This window comes from Ambystoma mexicanum, chromosome 6q, assembly GCF_040938575.1.
Source record: "Ambystoma mexicanum isolate Mex_15411 chromosome 6q, UKY_AmexF1_1, whole genome shotgun sequence".
NCBI classification, from domain to species: Eukaryota; Metazoa; Chordata; class Amphibia; order Caudata; family Ambystomatidae; genus Ambystoma; species Ambystoma mexicanum.
Genome location: NC_090937.1, coordinates 307,083,257 through 307,096,058, shown reverse-complemented (window position 1 = coordinate 307,096,058; position 12,802 = coordinate 307,083,257). Strand labels below are relative to the sequence as shown.

The 12,802-nt window shown below is 46.0% G+C and overlaps 1 protein-coding gene across 2 annotated transcripts in view; it reads right to left on the bottom strand.

Moving 5' to 3' along the window:
• ECPAS (Ecm29 proteasome adaptor and scaffold) overlaps window positions 1-12,802 on the bottom strand; it is a 3,148,361-nt gene that overhangs the window by 2,196,059 nt on the left and 939,500 nt on the right. The gene's annotated exons all lie outside the window — the stretch shown is intronic.

The window sequence follows — 12,802 nt, the reverse complement described above, 5'->3', positions numbered from 1 at the left end:
AATCACAGTAAACATGAACTGAGACACTGCATAGGCAATACCCAATGTGGGGGTTGGAATACTGGTGTGTGCTCAAAACGGCATATGGACGACATCAACTGACGAACGCAAACACGCCCACACTAAAGCATAATCCCCCGGCATGGCAGACACGCCCATCGGCTTGAGTGCCGCAGGTGAAACATTACTGCAACTGTGGCCCCCGAAACAATACTGAGCCTGGTGGAGACGCGGAACCAGGAGAACGTGCTCGTTGGACGCTGGGCTGGGTGAACACCTCAATAATAAACATCCCAAGGAGGGTGTGTGCCCTCAGGTCCATCCAGTCAATAGACGGGCCCAAGCCACAAGGTGGCTGGAAACGCAGTAACGCAATTCATCCCTGGCCCGCATCAGGCACATGAATGCAGCCAAGATGGCAACACAACTGGCCATATAAATAACCGGAAGAACCAACTCTGGGTGGGTAACAACTGTCATTATATTCTAATAGACAGTCAAAACTTCACAGCTTGCCAGTCATAACGAGTGCTGAAGACATTGTCACACCCAGCACATCTGTGAAGACCATCCCAGCATAAGGTCTGGGGTAAGATGATGAAAGGCGCAGGAAGGAAAAAGAAAGGCCTAACGGACTCCTTCACCAACTCGCAGACACCCACGGTTAGTGGGATGGCAAAGCCCAACAGTGACACAACGACAATGTCAACGGATAACACCAGGGAAGACCACCTATTGACGACGTTACACGCAGGGTTCATGTCAATAAATGTGAAATTGGATGACATTGTCGATACAATAGGATCACTTAAGTCAAAACTGGTGAAGGAGAGCGGACGAATAAATGAGGCTGAGAACAGAATTGGCATGACAGAAGACAAAGTGGACCAACATGATTGAGACATCATACATCTGAAGGCTGAAATTACTAAGATAAAATGGCAAATAAGACTGCTTGGAATCGAGATCTAGAAGAAATAGTGTTCGAATCGTGGGAGTTCTGGAATCAGCTTGCATAGGCCAGATGGAAATGTTTGTGGAGTCTCTCCTCCAATATCTATTTGAAACAACCTCCTTCTCCCGACAATTCTTGGTCGAAAGAGCTCACTGCACCCTGGCCCCAGCTCCAAAGCCTGGGGCTACCCCTCACACCATAATTGCAAGACTATTGAACTATAGGGATAGGGATCTTATCCTGAGGCTCTCTAGAGAAAAAGCGACATTGCGGTATGAAGAAAGTGATATAAACATCTATCCAGATTTTGCAGCAGGGATACAGGCTTGGAGTACAACATATGATCCAGTAAATAAGCAGTTGAGAATAGGGTGGGTCCATACACGCTAATATTGCCAGCAAAACGTCAGATCCAACATGGAGGCAGGGTGCACTTTTTGCGAGAATCCAACGGAAGCTATGACCTGCAAAGAGACGTCTATTTCAATCCCACCTAAACTCTGATGCAGACCAAAATAGGAACCCCTGCTCAATCTTCACACTGAATCTGTTGGTTGTCTCCATGACCATCAGTCTGGCTTCAGAGCTGCCAGAAGCACAGAAACTGCTCTCCTGAACATCCGTGAAGACCTGATCTCCAACCTTGATTCCAACACCCCCTGTGGCCTCATCTTACTTGATTTCTCTTCTGCCTTTGATACGGTCAACCATGCCATCCTGCTCAACCGTCTCCGTGATAACCTGGGTATCACCAATCAGGCACTGGCTTGGCTGACTTCTTTTCTCTCTGATCGACCCTCAAAGGTCCAACCTGGGTCCTTCCTCTCCTCTCTATCTCTACCTGTGGTAATCCCCAGGGGTAAAACCTTTCTCCCTGGCTATTCAACCAATGCCTGGCACTTCTTGCCCACCGCATTGCCGCTCTCTGCCACAACTTTCACTGCTATGCGAATGACACGCAACTCATTTTCAGGCTACCTTCCGGCACCTCTCCTTCTCTCATCTCCGACTGTCTGCTATCCAGGAGTGGTGGGCCGCCAATGATCTCTGCCTTAATGCCAGTAAGACACAGATACTCCTCATCGGCACACCTGCTCTCTCTCCTTTCCTGTCACTCTCTGGCCGGCCTCCCTTAGCCCTCTTCCTGCTCCCACTTGTGAGGCTAAAAACCTCAGGGTCATCTTCGACTCAACACTTTCCTTCTCTCCTCACATCTGACGTCTCTAAGAAGTCACACTACTAGCTGCACCTCCTCAGAGGTATTCTTCCCTTCCTCTCCTTCCCCCAGAAGCTCACTGTCTCCAGAGTCCAGGTTCTCTCTAGGCTGGACTACTGCAACAGCCTCTTTTTAAATCTGCCTGCATCTACTCTCCGCCCTCTGCAACTCATCCAAAACAGGACTGCAAGACTTGTCCTCGGCCTCAAGCCCAGGGATGGTATATCTCCAGGACTGAAATCTCTTCACTGGCTCCCAGAGGCGGCGAGGATCAAGTTCAAAACCCTCTGCATTGTCCACAGGCCTTCTGGGGCCTCAATACCTTCAACTTTCTCTTCGTAAATATCTTTCTTCTCAAGCTCTTCGCTCATCTGCCTCCAACTCCCCCAGGGTCAGTCGCTTCTCCAAGCAACAAGTTGGTGGTAGAGCTCTTTCTTCTGCTGGGGCCTCCCGCTGAAATAGCCTCCCTGCCTCTCTAAAACTTTAGGAGAACCATCTCTGGTTCCGGAAGCATCTCAAGACCTTACACTTTGCTTCTGCTTTCTCTCCTCCTCTCCCCTGCTGATCTCCTAGCTGAAACTGAAACTGCACAGGTTACCTGGCTACCCTCTGATCTCGGATCCGGGTACCCGCCCCGCCAGCTGCACTCCTGCACTTGCCCCCTGGCAACTCTTGCACCTGGGGACTGTTTCTGTATCCCTACAGCCCCCCCACCAGCACTTGACACCTAATGTCTGCACTTGCCCTTGCCACCAGCTGGCCGCACTTTTATTTATTGTCTTATTTATCAGTTAAAATTTCAAATTAACAATTTCTAATGTATTTTTGTCGAAAAAAAATGTCGAATATATTTTTTTTTTATTTTATATGTTTTTTTTTGGGTTTAGTTAGTAAAAAAAAGGGTCAATAAAAAAACGGGGGGTTGGGGGAGAACCCCCCCCAATAAAAAAAAAAAAGAAAAAGTCGACATTTTTTTTTCCGATAAATTTTTGGTCATTCCAGAAAAATGCATTCGAAATTGTGACATTCGAAAATGTCACTATAAACCACTGTTACCCTATGTACTGAACAGCCCCCTCCCCCCGCACTTCCCCTGGACTTGCGCAATCTCAATGTCACCTGACCTAGTAAGATGGTTGTCTGTCTTCCCTCTGTCCCCCCTTCCTTGTCTCGTCGCGCCTTGAAACACTTGTGTATAGGCGTGTTATAAATTCCATATCATATCATAACCCAAGACTGGAAAATGACAGAGAAGAGCTTGGAGACTGAGACTTTGAACACATGAGATCCTAATCTGCATAGTAAATGAACAGACAGGCACAAGTAAATGCATTTAAAATGTAGCCTGGTGAGCAGCTGCGGTAGGGTGGTTGCAGTCAAACATGCCTCCAGAAAGTTCCTCGAGTTATTGTGTGATACATCATGTAGTTGGGGTGGATGGTGAGGGTGGCGGGAGGTTGGGGGATATATATGGAACAGAGTCTGAGTTGGGGATGGGACTCAACGGGTCGAGTTGGGATACGGAGAGAGAGTGAGATGGAAATGCCTCCAGAGATAGCTCAACTACGCTGGGGTTGGGGGTAGCGAGCAGGGTAGGGAATAGGAAAGTTGGGTAAGTTAAAGGTTTACAATACTATGGTCATGTTGAAAGCAACTGCACAGTGGATGCGTCCAGCCTAGCTCACAATGTTAGGGAGAATTCTCATTTCATGGCTAATTTCCCTTACCTAGTGAGTCCCTCAGCAGCTTTGCTGGATCTCTGGAGTTATTTCTTTCCACTGGGTAAGAGTGTGAGCTTTTCCCCCACTCTTACTTGCATTTTGCTATGTGTTGTACCTGTTTTTATGATTGTGGACTCTGGAGTACACCACTTCAGTAGCCCCCTTCTTGTGTGTCACACCGCACCCGCCGTGCCTTGACACAGGGTCGTCGTTCAGACTTCCCACCAACTCCATTTCTGAGGCTGACTACCATCCCCCAGAAAAGGGTAAAGTTACCATTAACTTTACTTCATCAACAACCACAGATCCAGTACACACCATATAACATGGACTGCTGGAAAGGGTTACTCCTTAGCCCTTTTTATCTGTACCTTCTAGAGCATTGTTTCGCTCTTTTTAACATTTAGACATGGCTGGTGGCAGTGGTATCTACCCTAATTTTCTACCGCGGTTATCTTATATAACCGTGGTAATATTGTAGGCTATTGTGTTAGCCTTGAGCTTAAACCTGCTTGACCAAATGCTTTTTCTTTTGGCTCCGGTGCGGTTTATTCGCTATTTCTTTTTGTTAAACTCCTTCTTGTGTTTTACTTTGCGCGGCAAACCACGTTTGCCTTCTTTGTTCACGGTCTTTTGGCGAGCTTCTGCCAAGAAGCCCTCCTCAAAGCGCCTGGGTGTCTAGGTGGGCTGAATGTGAGGGAGGGGTGTAGTCACCCCTGCACAGGGTATCCTAGGAAACCCAAGTTGCACTTTTTCATGATTGGCTGAGGCGGTTGTCCGGGCTGGACAACCCCCTGCTGTGTGATTGACAGCCAGGCTGTGTGAATGGGGGATTTTCGCATAAAAGGCAGGACTCTTGGGCTGGAAGTCAGAGTCGCCACTGGAACTACAAGGAACTGAAGAGAAGCGGAGAAGACGGCGGCTGCTGCAAATATCCCGTCCCGGTGAAGCCCTACTGCAGTCCTGAGCTATCTACCCTTTGACGACCAGAGAAGATCCAGTCCGGAGTCTTCTTCCCTTGAGCCTGGTGGGGTCAACCAGCTCATTTTCCACAGCCAGAGGATCATCTTCGTGGTCGAAAACGCTGCACACTGCTGTAGTGGTCCGGATAGCCATCTGAAGAGCCTCTGCTGTTTTTAAGGAGCGCACCTTTTATTCATTGTCGCTGCTGCCGGCCTCATCCCTGTGTGGTGTAGACCCCCTTCATCGTCCTCCTTCGTGCCGAAGACAGGAATCGTAGGTCTAGAGGAAACTACCAGGAACAACTGCCTTGGCACCAGTTTCTTCTTTGAAAAGGTACGGTGTCCTGCTTTAAGAATCGGGTGAAATCCCTATTCTTCACTTATAAGGCTTGCCCTTATTTTTCCCTCCTTCTTAGAATGTTTGCTTCCGAACATTTGACAATATCTAAAGTACTCTTGGCAACTTTGAATCGCGAACTATCTGACATGTGATCCTCATCCCAGGAACCCGGTTCCATTTGACACTGGCTCCGGCCTCTTGACTCTTGTATTTCTGTCCATGAGTGTTCTTTGATTCTGTTTGCCCAACTTACATATTGCCTATGATTTTTGCCCGCAACTCTCTCTGGGTATCTCAAGTGCTAAGTGTGTTTTGTCCCCGGTAGCATTTCTTGCCACAGATACGCGTTTATTTAGTAAACCGAACTGTCAAAAAGTGATTGCAATCGTAGTCACGGTAACGTGTATTGTTCCATTATACCGGTTCTCTCAAACACAGAGTACTTACCTTGATTCATACCGTACAAAGTGAATTGGTCAGTTGTGCATTTAACGTGTGGTTTTAAATTTAATAGAAGTGTTGTGTTGATAACGAATGGTTCAAAAATAAATGTACTTATATTTTTCTACCTGAAACCTTGAGTCAGTGTTTGCTTGAGTCACAGTAATTGTGGTCCCTTTGTGTAATCTCTGCTACTGCTCATATGCTCTTGAGATAAGCCCGACTGCTCCGCTACTGCTACCACTCTAACATAGTAGTACAGGCTTGTACCAAAGGTAAAACTTGTATTGCCACCTGTAGTCCTAATTGTGTGTAGTGGTCAGTGCACAGTCACTGCACAGTATTCTGCCTAACACACCACAATGTAGCAATGTGAGAGGGTGGAAGTTAAGGTTTTGAAAGTAATGGTCATGTTTAAAGCAATTGTACGAGCAATAGGTTTACATACTCCATACTCATTGACAGAACTCATTACTTATGGCGGTCAGAAGCGGGATGCAAATAAAATTGTTGACCTGGAATGTACGCAGCCTCAATAACCCGGTTAAGGAGAGGAAATTAAGTGCATATGTTTCACGTCACATGCCTTAGATACTGATGTTGCAGGAGACACATGCTTTGGAGAAGGTAAACAAAGCCTTTGCACAAAACTGGGACCCACTGAGGTATTGCACGGAATACTCCACACAAGCACAGGAGTCCTCACGCCTGTTCACCCCTCGCTGGGTTTCCGGTTCTCCAAGAGCAGAGTTGATCCTCTGGGCCGGTATGTTCTAGTTTGGGGGGAGGTGGCTGGACATTCAATTGTACTAGTAAACACATAGGGTCCAGGGTCCTAACTTGGACGATCCTAGATTTTACCACTCAATTGCCGAGATGCTGATCCCCACAGATGAGACCTGGTTAATATGGGGAGGCCATTTCAATACCATTCTCAACACGGAATTGGATAGATCCTCAGATGCCCCATGGGTACTCACCAGAGCGGCACACACTAGATAACATTTTGCAGCAACTCCTCCTCACAAACATTTGGCGGACACTCCACCCACAAAGCAAAGAATTCACGTATTACTCCTCAGTCCATGACTCGGAGTCCCGTATAGACATTTGGCTATTGACCCCCTCAGGTCGCCAGTATGGTTCAGAACTGCAATATGCTCCCACATACCCTGTCCGACCATTCTCCCGTCTCCTTATCGCTGGAGATCTCTGATTATCCAATGCAGCCCCCATGCTGGAGAATGCCTTCCACTCTCCGGCAAGACCCTTGTGTGACCAATGCCCTACACATTGAAAATACTGCATTTTTTATATTAATGAAGGGTCGGTTCGCACCCACTGAGTGCTCTGGGAGACAAAGTGTGGATAAGAGGTATCACAATTGCCAAAACCTCTGGTTCCCTTAAAAGCATTAGACTGGAACTAAACCAAGTGGAAAACCAACTCAGGGAGCTGGAAAACAAATACAGTGAAACACACAAGGAGGCGATACTCATACAGATACAGTAATCACTAGGTGAATTCCACAAACTAGCAGACAGGGAAGTTCTATACATGATTACCCCCACCAGGGCACAGAGATATAGAGAAGGGGACAAGGCTGGTAGATCACTGGCAAATTTGGTAAGAGCTGAGAACCAGTGTACTTCTATCAGTGGGGTTCAGGGCCTGGATGGCACTGTGAAGAAAAGGCAAAAGACATAAATGACACATTCACAAACTTCTATTCCACCCTATACTCTAAACGGGACAAGGTCACAGAGGAAGAGCTCACCCGACAGCTAATGACCATGGAGCTTCCTACACTTCCACCCAAGAGTAGGCTCAACCTGAAACAAACCGTAACACTAGACAAGATGGTGGGCACAGACATCCAGGAAATCGCCGGGGTCAGATGGACTGGGGATCAAACTCTATAAGGAGTTTCATCAAGAACTAGCCCCCATCTTACTGAAGGTGTAGGAGGAATCCATGGAGCAGGGTGCACTCCCACAAACAATGCGCAAAGCAATAATTACAGTGTTGCTTAAACCGCACTGACCGCCCCACGAAGTGGCCGCCTATGGGCCACTGTCATTGATTAACACAAACGCGAAGATATTCGCTAAAATCCTTGCCACGCGGCTTCTCCCAGTAATGCCCCAGCTGGTGCAACCAGATCAGTCAGGTTTAATCCCTACAAGATCCACAGCCTTTAACTTGCACCACCGTTTTCGGGGTAATGGCACAAGTGAATCCCTATGGAACAGGGGTAGTGGCCGCCCTGGGTGCCGAAAAGGCATTTGACTCTGTCGTGGGCTTACCTAGTTTCGATGCTGCAATGCTTTGGGGTGGGCCCATACTTCTTGAACTCCGTTTGGTTACTGTATTCCAGCCCTGGAGCTAGAGTCTTAACAAACCAGACACTTTCAGCAACATTCCCCCTCGGAAGGGGCACCAGACAGGGCTGCCCCTTCTCCCCATTATTGTGTGCACTCACTTTTAAGCCAATGGCTGCCATGGTTAGACAGGTACACGGACACACAGGGAGAAGGATAAACGGCCCTGCCCAAATTATTTCATTATACGCAGACAATACTCTCCTCTATGTGCAAGACCCTGTGCTTAACCTGGCTCCCATAAAGAATGACCTCCACACATTCTCCCATTACTCAGGATGCAGAATAAATGATGGCAAATTGGAATTTTTCCCCATCACACCCCAGCCACCTGACACAGGTGGGCTCAAATGGTCGTCGGTGCACTTTCGGCACCTGGGCATTATGGTGTCGGGAAACCAACACACATATGCTGACAACTACGAATCCTACCTACAGCAACTATCCACCAAGCTAATGTGATGGTACAAACTCCCAAATTCATTGTTCGGGTGGGTAGCACTAATGAAGATGGTGATTGTCCCAAAGTGACTATATTTCTTTGGAAACATCCCCTTGTGGCCGGGGCAGACATTTTTCTAGACTTAAATCATTGGTCTCCACATTCGTTTGGGGTACCGCAGCGGCAAGAATTAGCAAAAATAGTCTGAACCATACACATACGGGGGTCTTGCAGCACCAGATTTTGAATTATACTATCTGACATCACAGGCTCAATTTGCAAGACACTGGTACAACACTGAGGACACAGCTACACACATACCCCTGGAGAGATAGCCTTTGCTCGGTCATATTTAGCAAAAAAACGACTCCTGTGCCTTTGACCCGGTAAGTACAACCGTTATTGCATGGATACAAACATTTAGGAAGATTGGGGTGATGGAACCCTGTAACCGCAAGGCTCCATTGTGGTATTTCCTGGTAATTACTCCCACCCTACAAAAGTCTTGGGACCCCTCGGGGCAATTGAAAATGGGCAAAAGGGAAATTTGTAACTCAGATGCAGTTGTCGATACACTGGGGGAGGCCAACTGAGACTAATGCAATACCACCGGATGCAAGCTGCTTTCCGCAGGAGATGGCCATAATTTCTGGCGTAACCAGAGACGCATGACTGTATTAGTGCCATGGTGTCCAATGATGGCACAAAAAACTGAGTGTCCAGATTATATAGGCTTAGAAAATCTCAACTTCCCTCCCGCAAAAAGTATGGGAAAAACAAGTGTGCACTACAATTGGGGAAGACAAGTGGGGCAAATATTGTCATTTAACTAAGTCATTGTCTCTAAATGCTGGCTTGAGGCTGATCCAATTTAAGGTCTTGAACCAACTACATTACAACCCAGCCAGAATGGCTAAGTTCAGGTCAAATCGCACAAGCGAGTGCTTGAAGTGTGGGAGCCCGCAAGTTGACGCCTTTCACGTGTATTGGTCGTGCCCCTTGATTGAGACATTTTGGGGCAAGGTCTCAGAGGCGATAGGAGATATAGTAAACATTCCATCTTCACTCTCGGGAGGATTGCTCAGCGGCAACATGCACGCCTTGGAAGCAAGACGGCATGGAGCAACACATGTTAGATCCCCGGGTCCGCGCTTAGAAACCTCTGGGTATTGAGCGTGTTATAAATAACCTATCACATCACGCGCTCCACTCAAATACTTGTTTGGGGATATCGGAAAGACCTCTGAGACTACAAGAAGATTGTTTAACATTGCATGCACTGCTGCAAAAAAATGCATATTAAAATTTTGGAAATTCAAGAATACACCCAGCCTTGAGAACTGGCTACACGAATTGACCTATGTTAATGAACGTGAATAAATATTTGTTGTATCTGTTCCCTTAACATGCCGCCCTAAGGACATTTGGGCCCCATTCACACTATAGCTATGCACAATTAACTCAGACACTGATAGTATTGGAGTTCTAGATAACACCCACTTGTAAATGTAAATGCTGTTTCTCTCCTACAGAAATGCTGTACACGTAAATGTATGATTGTAAATAACTTCGCTGGATACATGACCATTGAATAAATAAAATGTAATAATAAAGGAGTCTCCATTTCCTGCTGACAGCCATCTCCTCCCATGTGATCCTCCCTCCTTGTACAAGCCCCAGGGATAGGATCAGGTAGCAGCTGCCTTCCCCTGGCCAAACGGAAGCAGATCTTAGGCTTGGACCAGTGATGACTCTGCAGGATTCATCACAATCCGTTCTGAAATACCTTCCCTGAAGAAACCATATTGGAACCTGTGACCGTCGTGTCCCGGCAAGCAGACAGTTAATGGAGCAGTGCTCCGACCGTCATCCCAGGTACAGCCAATAGAAACTGTGCAGCGTTCGTGCTTTCGTCCAGAAAGCCCAACCACTCTACATTATCCTACCTCTGAACTCTGAATGCTTGCGTATGCCACACTTAGATGGAATTGTAAAGGTTAGCATGCACCACAACTAGATGAAATCAAGAATTCATGTCTGCATCGTTTCTAGACAGAACTGTGCATGTTACCAAATACCACATTTAGATGGAATTGTGAACATTAGCCTAAGTCGCATCTGGACAGAATGGAAGTGTCAGCATGTGCCACACTTAGCTAGGACTCATGACCATTAGCCTGCGTCGCATCGTGATAGAATTGTGCATGTTAGCATATCCCACACTTAGTTGGAATCATGAGCTTTAGCCCGAGTCACATCTTGATATAAATATGAATGTTAGCATGTCCCAAACCTAGATAGATTTGTGAATGGTAGTATGTGCCTCACTTGGATGGAATTGTGAATATTAGCATGTGCCACACTTAGATGAACCGGTGATCATTACCTTGGGTCGCATCTAGATAGAAATGTGAATCTTAGCATGTCCCAACATGTCCCACACCTAGATGGAATTGTGAACAGTAGAATGTGCCTCAATTAAACAGAACATGTGCCAGACCTAATAGGAATCATGACCATTAGCCTGCGTCGCATCTTGATAGAATTGTTCTTGTTAACATGTCCCAGCATGTCACACACCTAGACGAAATTGTTAATGGTAGCATGTGCCACACTTCGATGAACCTATGAACACTACCTGGGTCATATCTAGACAGAAAGGCAAGTGTCATCATGGCCCACTCTTGGATGTACTTGTAGATGAAGCTTGTGCCGCACATAGATGAAGTTGCGAACCGAACTGTATCCAAGTGTGCTGGGCTGTTTGGCTGGACACAGTGCTTTTGACCCCCTGAGAGGTCTGCTGTCGGCAAGAGGACGTTTTCAGCGCATCAAATCACGCTCGCATTGCTGGACTATTGCTGGACTATTGTTTCATTGGACTCAAGGTGACTTTTTCTAAATAGGCACTTTGTGCATTATCAGAGAACTCTCTGTGTTGTGTACTACATAGACGGCAAAAAGCGATTCAAGCTTATCTGATTGTTGTTCCTTGTTTCTTCTTTGTATTCCTGACCCTGACTCCCGCTGAAGGCCCCGCCCATAGCACTCTCGGATTGGATCCGTGTTCTTCAAAACACCCGCGCACCGAAGTGTATCCAAGTGTGCTGGGCTGTTTGGCGGGTCGGCAGGAGGGTGAATCATTTCAAATTATAAATACGATTAATTTATTTTGTGTGTTAATTTTATGTTTTCTATGTTCTCACAATTCTGGTTAAATCTGCAATTAGGTTGTTTTGTTGGTGCTTTTAAATGATTTATTTGAAATTTGTTTTTCGTTTTTTTTTCCTCTTTCCTTTTCTCTCTTCTTTGCCTGTGCGTTTGACTATATGTGAATGCCATTGGTGGTTTCTAAATACTTACTTGCTTGATGCATTGCTTAGCAAATAAGGCTTAAGCATGGTGGGTAGCTTAGGCAGTGGCAAAAGCTTAGTGGATGGCAATATACAGATTGACCTAAATGCAACTGCTCCAATTCAACTACATGATTCCTGTGATGATCCCACTCCACTAGCATTACAAGTTTCAATATATAACAAACGCACATTGGATGTAAACAACGTTCCCTATAGCATGCAATCATTAGCAATTGAACCCAATGATGCTATGAATGAGCAACTGCCGCATTATACGCAGAACGGACTTGGAGGGGTAACAAATGTTATTAAACATATGCATGAAGCAAAATTAGCTATTGCTACAGTAATGCATCATGTTGAGAGTACTCCTGTAACGATGAACAATTTTGATACTCGCACTGAGATACCCAACTACATCTCAGATGTCTCTTATGGCGCCTGCATTAGTTAATGAGTGGGAAAAACGATGTTGCATAGCTCTAAATCCCCAATCTCCGGTAATATTTCTACCATCAGCAGTAGAAAGAATTTGTTTACACAATTTACAAGATGTACACTCCCCTGAACCATATGGAGGTCGTGATAAACAATACCGGGAAAGATCAGTGAGACCCTCGAGTAGTTCTCCTATACTCACCAACATGGGAGTAAATGAAGGGTGCTTGTTTTCGCCTAACCGGTATAAGAATAAGATATTTGAAGAAGAGGTAGTTTAGAGGAAAAGGCAAACAAACACTTTGACACAAATGCTGACATCAGTTTCCAAAATAGAAAAAACGAAGAAATCCTGTAATAACTTCACTCTTGAATCTACTTGATATGGGTCATGAACTAACACATATGAATGTGAATTCCCTAAAAGAAGGGATGCTGGGTCTGTCAAACAAAATATCTAAATTAGAAGGTTATCTACTTGCACAGGCATCTGGACAAATAGAAAGACAGGCCCTAGTGGACACAGGCTTATTTAAAGCCCTAAGCCCTG